The sequence below is a fragment of the Rhodnius prolixus genome, unplaced genomic scaffold (assembly GCF_049639745.1).
Source record: "Rhodnius prolixus isolate KJV_2025 unplaced genomic scaffold, Rpr scaffold_8, whole genome shotgun sequence".
NCBI classification, from domain to species: Eukaryota; Metazoa; Arthropoda; class Insecta; order Hemiptera; family Reduviidae; genus Rhodnius; species Rhodnius prolixus.
In genome coordinates, this window is record NW_027411593.1 from 32,407,880 (window position 1) to 32,417,322 (window position 9,443).

The 9,443-nt window shown below is 29.9% G+C and overlaps 1 long non-coding RNA gene across 27 annotated transcripts in view; it reads left to right on the forward strand.

Annotated features, from left to right (window-relative positions):
* Positions 1 to 7,113, forward strand: part of LOC141451215 (uncharacterized) — a 104,629-nt gene extending 97,516 nt beyond the window's left edge. For 9 of the 27 annotated variants that reach the window (XR_012456626.1, XR_012456621.1, XR_012456611.1 and 6 more), the window contains 5 exons: positions 1,278 to 1,431; positions 1,654 to 1,795; positions 2,515 to 2,676; positions 4,506 to 4,699; positions 6,697 to 7,111. This is a non-coding gene — a long non-coding RNA (uncharacterized lncRNA). Of the gene's footprint in view, positions 1 to 1,277; positions 1,432 to 1,653; positions 1,796 to 2,084; positions 2,319 to 2,514; positions 2,677 to 4,505; positions 4,700 to 6,696 lie in introns of all 27 variants that reach the window. The other 18 variants (XR_012456617.1, XR_012456608.1, XR_012456627.1 and 15 more) reach the window with 8 other exon arrangements.
* The last annotated feature ends 2,330 nt before the right edge of the window (positions 7,114 to 9,443 follow it).

A 9,443-nucleotide genomic window follows, 5' to 3' on the forward strand; every position in this document is an offset into this window, starting at 1 on the left:
CTAACATCTGACATTCTAACAATGACCTTTAATCAAAACGTTTAATATTACCTAGTATATATACAGATAGATTTAATAACAATAGCGAATATGAAATTCCTTCAATAAACCCTAAATACCTATAATATAGCTTATAACGTTTAGATTTTGTTCTGTCAGCCATTCTCCCTCTCCTCACTCCTCACACTCTATCGCTCCCTTATCTCACTCAATCTCCTCTATAACCTTCTTGCTAGCTGAAAACTTAGTTCTATAATACTATACTGAATTTTCTAATCTTTTCCATACCCTTTTTTTACAAAAATTAATAACCTAAAATACAATTTACTTCATGAATTTCACTTTAAAACTAGAATTAATTTGGTTTAAAAGTTTTAATTAAATTTAGTCTGGTATTTTAATTGAATAATTTAAGTGATTTGTTCTTGGAATCCTTGCTTTAGTGTTTACACAAAAATTTATGTATATACTTATTTAAATTCTTCTTAAACAGAAAATCTAAATTGTCATACTGTCCTTCATTCGTACTATTTTATTTATTTATTTAATTGCACTTTAGGCAATCACCCAGTTACAATGAAATATAATTTAAAGTAACATTTAATAATAACATAACGTATAATATTTATAGAATATACATATATTATACATACTAAAACTGTCTGATAGGACAGTTGTATAAGGGTTGTCGTCAAGAAGTGCACGAAAAAGCGTATTGTTGAAATATACATATATGTAGTCACAGAACGTAAAATATTTATATTGAAATAGAAATAAAATATAGACATACTTAACTTAATAGATATGCTTTAAAATACGTATATACTTTAAAAATGTACTTTAAAAATAGATATACTTTACTTAATAAATAAATTTTAATGATATCACAATCAATTGGTATGTAGTTTTCCTTAGTACCAATCATCGCAAAATCAGTTATTTAAAAAACGTTTCAATTCAATCATGGTATTGAATAAATCAAAATCAGTGGGTAGATGATTAACTTGATCCGTAATTATTCAGAGACTTCTCCTACCTCATATCTAATAATAATAGAAATAATAATAATAATTGTCATCATTTCGGTTAAGGACTTCGACTTCTATTATGTTTTCATTATACATTACAATTGGTGACTTATTACCAATGTAATGGACATCTACGTTGTCCAGTTAATCCTAAACTAGTTGATTTAAAACCCAGTTACCAGTTTTTATTTTATTTTATTTCTTTTAATCTTACAAACAATGAAAAATTTAGATTTTATACCATTTCAGTAATTTGATCGAGAAGATAAATCATGTAAATCACCTCCTGGACATCGCCCGAAACTAGAGGATAGACTTGTACAAGAAGACTGCTGAGAACATAGAGAATTGTGATGATGCTCCCTATCAGAATCTTTCCGTTTTATTTAAATCTGGAGAAAAGGTCTTAAATTAGTGGAATTATTATTATTATTATTATTATTATTATTATTTGAGTTTTTGTTTAAATTTAACAAAAGTTATTTACTTATGTAAAAAAAAAAATAAATCATTATTTATTTTTGAAGATTATTTGTATTTGCTGAATCATAAATTATTTACTTTAAATTAAAATTTAAATTATAACTGAAATTTTAATGATGTACGACATTTATATATGTTACAGGTATGAATGGAGCCTTTATGTCTGGTTAGAAATATTGATCAGGGGAATGCGTTTGCGTCTGGCAGGAACTAAAGGGCTAAGGGAGGCAGCGTTGGACCCTATGCGACATTAAAACCACAACACTATTGTACCCAGAGTATATGTGAGAATATATTCCTCAATACGGTAGACATATAATCATAATTACATCTGATCTACCGTACTAGAGGGTGTCGCAGACATGAAGAGCTAGTTAATAATATGATTGGCCTGGTATATCACAAAGTTAGGTCCGACTAATAGGATAGATGATACTTTTTACCCGTCTAGTGAAAAGCCAATTTTCTTTAACTATCAAAGAGTTTTCTTTCACACGCCCTCCCAATACTGTTCACACTCATAAATTTTACACTTTCTTTTTTCTTTTTTTTAATCTTCTCCTTTTTTTGCAGCAACTAATTCTGAACCAAGCGGTACTCAACTTGACAACACTAATTTAAATCTGGTTAATTATTAATTATATAAAAAGAGATTCTATTAGGCAGAAAAAAATAAATAGGCAACCCATGGTTTTATAAAAAATTCAAGGTGTTCATTTACCTTTATATTATGCGGCCTTAATTAATTATTTCCTACAATTAAATTATTTGCCTATTGCTTTAAAAAAGTTACCTTCCATCTATGATGTACGTATATCAATATTATCAAAGCAATATTTTATTTTTTAAATATCAACTTACGCGAATAGATTCTGTACATAATTAGGGTTTATTTGTGGGCAGAATTATTAATAAGTCAGAAAATCAGCTTGTGCAGATGTTTATACATGACAAAAAGAAATAATTTTCATCATTTTAAGTGTTTAAAGAAAAAAAATCTTAGTTTTCAGGAAGGAACGTTCTTTAACTACGTACACCGAGAGTTCTGAAACTGAGAAACAGTACCAAAAAGAATTTTGCTACATGTGGCGGCAAGTGAATACAAAATACTGAAGTTTAAAAATTACAGAAAGTTCAATTATGGTATTAACCTAAGTTCCACCAGGTAAACTATATTTCTGTTATAATCGGTCAATCTTAGTTATTATTACTCGAAAGGAATCGATTTTCCAGCTTTTTTGGCAATTTTCTCGAAATGGCTTCTGAGATACCTTAAATTGTACAATAGTAGTTCTATAGCATTTATTTGCTTTTTTATTTAAGGCATTTATGGACGACGGAGATGGTTGTTCATCTCTCTAAAGTCCCATTTCTCACCTACTAAGTATTATTATTTGTAATAATTAACTATGTAGCTGTACTGCTAAATTAAAAAAAATATCAGTCCTGAAATACCGCTTGGACTCAATGATTTGTTAGTGTTTAGCGATTTATTTCGAAAATTATTCTATTAAAGTATAATATTGAAGTCAGCTGTCGTTTTAGTACAAATTCCAAATTTTAGGAAGTTTTTATTGTGTTGTCCAAATTTAAGTTTTAAGAAATGAAAATTATTCTTATTGGATTATTATTTAGTATTATTTATGTCTTTTTGGGGAGAAAAATTGGAAAATAAGACTGAAGGAAACAAATGCCAACACATTACTTATTTTTTGTAGACAAATATGCTTTCCTTTACACAATAACGATAGTGAACTTTTGTTCAGGTACTCTACCTCAGACTGTATTTAGACAACCGACTTACGTACAACCCACATGTGTGAATGAAAAGTGAGAAAAAACGATATTAATCCAACGACTTAAGACAAGAGATCAACGATGAATTACTTACTCTTTACAAATCACATCTGAGATCTAAAACCTAACTAAACGGTGCTACGCGAAATAATTCAACATCTGAAATGTCCAATCCATCAAATTTGAAGTTCTTCATCAAATTTTCAACACTTTGAAATGTGTCTCAAAGTTTAATCTCCCAAAGATCTTATTATCGCTTTCTTTACTGAACTAATCCATTCTCGCTTCCTCAATTTCCACAGCAATCTTAATGCTCTTTTCTGAATCCACAATCCCATGTTGGCCTTGCAACCTCTTAAAAAAAACACCTACCTTCTGATTTCCATACAGAGAGTTCCAGCATTTTATGTCTCCTCTCCATTGTCCATTCTACACTATTGTCAAAGTTTATCTTCACATTTTCTGCGGGTTGAAATAAAACATTTGTATTCTTATATTTTCTAATTATTTTTTCTCCCTTTAAATTAGAGAGAAAAGTATATCTTACAAGAATTTTCCTCACAATAGAAAAATGTAGATTCCTTTTTTTATTCTTCTTATATCTGAGAAATTTTAAATAAAAAAAAAAAGACTGAAATAATGAGTGCACGAAGAATAGGAAAACAGAGTGAGTGGTAAGCTAGGGGGATTAGTGGAGCTGACGAGCTGTGAGACAGAACACAAGAGCAAGTATACACGACGGAGGGTAAAGAAATGAAACTCTGGTGCAGCATCTAAACCACAAGATGGTGAATTAAAAAGAGTCCAGCTTTAATATTATATTCAACTCGATGAGATTTCTAAAATCTTTCTTAATTTTTCTTCCTTTATATTCAAAAAATAAATAAATAAATCGGGTTTCTCACATGACTTTTCATCTTTAAGGTATTTATTTATTTTTTCTTATGATTCAAGAAAAAGCTGCCCTGCCTTCCTACTCAACATTTTAGGGAGACATCATCAAATATTTCTTAGGTGGGGACCGCACAATATTTAAAGTGACATGTTAAAGGAGCAGCTTCCCTGCTCCCTAAGAAACCCGTTTATTTTGAGAACCTTAAATGTTTCAATAAAAAAAGAGTTATTATAACATTAATTTATATTTAATTTGGTGGATTTGAGTTTCTATATTTTTTCTTTTATCGTATATTTTTGTAGCAGGGTTATGAAGTTCTAAATTCTTGGGAGTTCCTGCTGTAAGTCATCGGAGAAGAGATTCAAGGAAATGTACAGCTGAGGTTCCATGTTTGTATCTCTTAGCGTTTACAGTTCCAACAATTTGTAGAGATAGGAGGTTCTAATTACAAGAAATGTATATCATTTTTTAAGGACAACGACATCCAACCATTTAGGTAATTGCTTTCTCTTAGCACATTTACTTCCTTCTATAAGTGTATAAACAACATATTGTACAATATAAATTTATACTGTATTATACACCACCACTTCAATTTTCACTTTATGTATATTATAAACTAACTACTGCGTTCAATTACTAAAGATATTAGTGCTAATAAATTTTATGAGAATCATTATTATTATTGGTGTGGGCAATCCCAAAGAAAAACAAAAACAAGCTTTGTTTACGTAAGATAGAAATGTAAGACCCTCGTCTAATCTACTTAAGATTCATAGTGTCTGGGTCGTCCGATCGTTCGGACAATAACCTGAAAGTGTAACAAGTCGTAAGTACTTCTTGTTGTCTATCTTTGCCACCCAAAATTCTTCAGACTCAAACCATCAAATATAATAGATATTCTCTTCTCGGATTCTCAACAGTACAAAAGGGTTTTTGCATTAGCTCGATAAAAATAACTTGGCTTTCCTCAAACTAAGAAATATTGAATCCCCGAAGAATTAAAACCAGTTTTTTCTTGAGACAATAGCTTGAAGATAACAGTTTTAGACTGCTGGCAAATTCTGGATTCCTATTTCGAAATCTCAGCTTTTCGTCTGATTCTGCTGCTGTAAAAAAATTATACTCTTTATTTCCATCAGGGGCAATAAGAAAAGAGTGTTCATTACTTTTTCTTAATAAAAAAAAAAAAAAAAAAAACAGTGGAAATCCTTTAACATTTTGAGAGAAGTATGTGACTGCATTAAAGTGGTGACAATATTCACTAATTTTGAAAAGTGTAAGAACAAAAGAAATAATAAATAAGTTAAAATTTAGGATAAGGTTATATTGGAAATCATATTTAGAACAGCTAACAGAGCTGCAACAGCAAACTAATGACAACAGAACCATTCTCAGCAAAACCTTATCCGCACTCATTATCGGATATCCGACTACCTTACGTTCTCCTTACCTTCTATCCTTACAATCTCCCTCCTAATTAGATAGAGGCCCTTATTTGTCCTTCGCCTTGTTCTTCCTTCTCTCTCTTCACCACTCTCTGATCTCACAACCTGTAAGATCTCCCAAGTAATCCCTCCTTCGCTTTGCTAAGAGTAGCTTACTAAAGCTGTACTCCTCTGTTCAATATAACCACCTCAACAGTTCTATATCTAGATAATACATTTTCCCTTAATGTAAGAGTCTCATGTTGCTATTTATAGTTAATTTTTTGTATTGTTTACCTACTACAGATTCATAGCTTTATTTAATTGTTACTTTCTCTTACTCCTACAGAGAAGAAGTATTGTGATAGCCTCACTTTTTTTAATCAATTTTTGAGGAAATTTTAGAATTCCGTAGCACCTTGCTGTCTTAATTTCTCCAACAGTATTCTACCGAATGCAGTTTCTTATCTGATAATACTTTGTTTACATAAACGCCTTCTTTTTCAGTTTTTAGTTTCAAAAATAATAACGGAAGAGACTATCTATGTACTTGCAGTCAGGAATGTATCATGTCAGGTCATGAAGCAGTACAGAATCGAATCATGTGTACAGGTGTGGACGCTAGAACGAAGTCCAAAATTGCTTTCCAACTTGTTCCCATCAACTTTTTTTTTTGTCAATCTTCTCTCCTGTCTAGAGAGCTGCGTGATTGTGACTTTTCAGTGAGAACAAGGCATTTCATTTCTTTGCTGTTTTCTTCTTTGTTTCATTAAATACACACATAAATAAATTGTAATGCATGATGTAGCTTTCAATAAAGCCAACAATTACTCTTCTTATACTTTTATTTATTTCAAAATTACTTCTTTGCGTTTCGACTTTTGAGACCATTTATAAGAGCAAGACCTACAATTAGAAACTGTTATTCTTATACAATTTTTTTTAGTTATTTCTAGTCTTTTACTTGTAAAAGAAAAAGTCTGCAGTTTTTGAAGTAAATGTTTTCCTTTCTATTAAATTGCATAATTTTTAACAAAACATTGACTTTTTAATTTTTATTTTTCAGATCAATCATAACGATTCTGAGGAATTGGACAGGAGTGTAAAAAATACTTATCTGAAGAGTCTTAAAAATATTTTAAGTTTCTGAAAACTTATTGATTGTTAATCGATTTTTAATTTTATACCAGCTAAATTTTAAATTGAATAGGACTATGATATATGAAAATGTTAACTTCCACATCAATTAATAAATCTATCTTTATTACATTATTATACCTACTTTATCAATAAACACCTTTGATATTCATAAATGTGCATTCAGTATAATGAACGATAATTTTTTAGCTAACTTTAGAATTTATAAATCAAAGTTAAAGACCCGGCCCTACAATCTGGAATATTGGATAATGACGAAGGATTTTTATCAATTATAATTTTAAATTTAAACTATGAATTCTTAATCATAATGTATCTACATGTATTTATTTTGTCAATTTTTTATAGGTTAAGTAATAATCATTTTTTTTTAAGACTCTCTTTAAATAGCGAAGGTAGAAGTATGCAAAGAATTATAGGTATTTCAGAGTAAATAATGATCATAATACATTAATTTGCAATAAAAACTACTACACTAGCTAAAAACACAAATTATATATATTTTTATATTAATAAAATGTAAAAATTAGTTATAAAAGAGTTGTAAATATTGTATGATTTAATATTTGAATGAAACGACCGACTAAAGAGTGTAGATTTGAGGAAAGAAGAAAAAAGATGTTAACCCAAGGGAACCAAGCTTGCTGCCAGTGCAGAAATCCCAGTAATAAAACGTCCCTCTAAAAGCATTTACTTGTATTTGTGAGTGTATTTAAAGCTCTTGTGACTGAGCTCTTTCTATATATATGTTTGGAACTTTTAATATGTGTGTGTGCTTTTTGGGCTCACTCTATTTCTTCCTGTGTATGAGTTTGCGAAAGGGTTATATTGTAGTTAACTTTTAGGGTAGCCAATAATGTGTTTAGTAAAAAAATTCATTATTTCAAATTCTTAATTCCAAAATAAATTTTTTGGGTTTTTCTTTTGTTGGAAAGGTATTCTGTTAAAGACTATTCTGACGATAGTTATAGCTAATTTCTCCTGTTTGACATGCAAGCAAGGTAGAATTAGTTGTAACAAAGCTTGGTTGGGTAATAACAACGAATGAAGTAATTTAATCCACTTAAAAACATGGCCAAAGGTTTCAGTTTAATTTGCTTTATGACTTCCATCAATTCTAGCAAATTATCTTTATTGAAATAAACATGTCAGTTATTGCTGTTGCCTTTGCAATAGAGATTGATTCTTTTCAGTTAATGCATTATTAATTATGTTTTCTAATCAGCTGAAAATTAACACAGATTGCAGCCATCGACCCGATAAATTCTGTTTATTCTGCTTTAACATCATTATCTTCAAATTGCCCATGTGACAAGACATCCATCATCTATTGTACGACTGTCTGTTTCTTGCAGGACATAGAATTCTATCTGTAAGGAACATAATTGAACATATTGTGCGAGCAGGGCTACTGTCCTATTTGTGAAAAGATGTGAAGAAATGCATTGTGTGGAAGCCATCAAAGGAGGTGTTACATCTATCAACAAGTTTGGCAATCACATAAATTTTTTATAAGTAATAAATTAAATATTTGTAAACATTAATTAACACCGCATTTTATTACCTTTTTTTGCAGAAACAGTAAAAGTTTCTCCTAGGCCCTGGGTTCTTTTTTTGAAAGCGTTATAAAAAAAGTAACTAGATAAAAACAACTAGATATTTGATAACGGGTCCCTGTGAAGCACTGGAAGAACGAAGTACGTTTTAGTAACCAGGTTTTATTAGTAGTGATTAGGTATACTGGAAAACTGTAACGTAAGTGAAGTCGAAATTTACACAAGAATTGACAAGATCTAAAGACAAAAATTTGAGGTAATAAAGTTACTTCGTAACAGAGTGAGAAGAGCTGCCATACTACCCTTCCAAAATCCAAACAGCTGTCTCACAATCGAATGGAACTCATTCGATAGATTAAAATAATGATATTGGCTAAAGCTGTTCCAAGGAACCGATAGAAAGCTTTTGTTTGTTGTTCAATGCTCCACTCATTCTGTTCTATCTTTTATTTGCCATCTACCATCTTTACTCAAAAATATTGAAATTTTAGTTTGAGTACAAGTGCTTACCCACAAGATAACATTCTGCATCAATTAAGACTTTTTCTGTCTCAATAAAATAAATTTAAATTGGATTTATTATTTTCTAATCAGTTTGCCTTAATAAATAATCCATAGAAATTCAAATAAAAATTGTACTAAGTAGTTACAGTTTAATGTAGCAGCTATCAAACATATTCACGTATATATCTTCATTATGTTAATAGTAAGTTTCAACACAATATTAACATGAGCAGTATAACATGTATTACATCTGTTAAACTAACTAGTTTAATATCCGATACGTGATATTAACAAAGCTGTCCTGATTTAATTCAATGATACTAACTAATCGCCTATATTTATTTTTGTCTAGAGAGGAAAGAGAAATTATTGCCAATGTCAGATTTTTTTAAATTTATATTTGCAAGCTTTAACATAGGAACTAGTTCAGCCAGCTGGGCAAAAATTAGGTAGTTTATAAAAACTTAAAATGGTAATAATTTTTCGTTCGTGGATGAATTTATCGGTCAAAAAATAATTATAATAATAGTGCGATAAATGGAATCACATTAAGTGAGATAATTAAGTAGATACAATAAGTCCTACAAATATAATG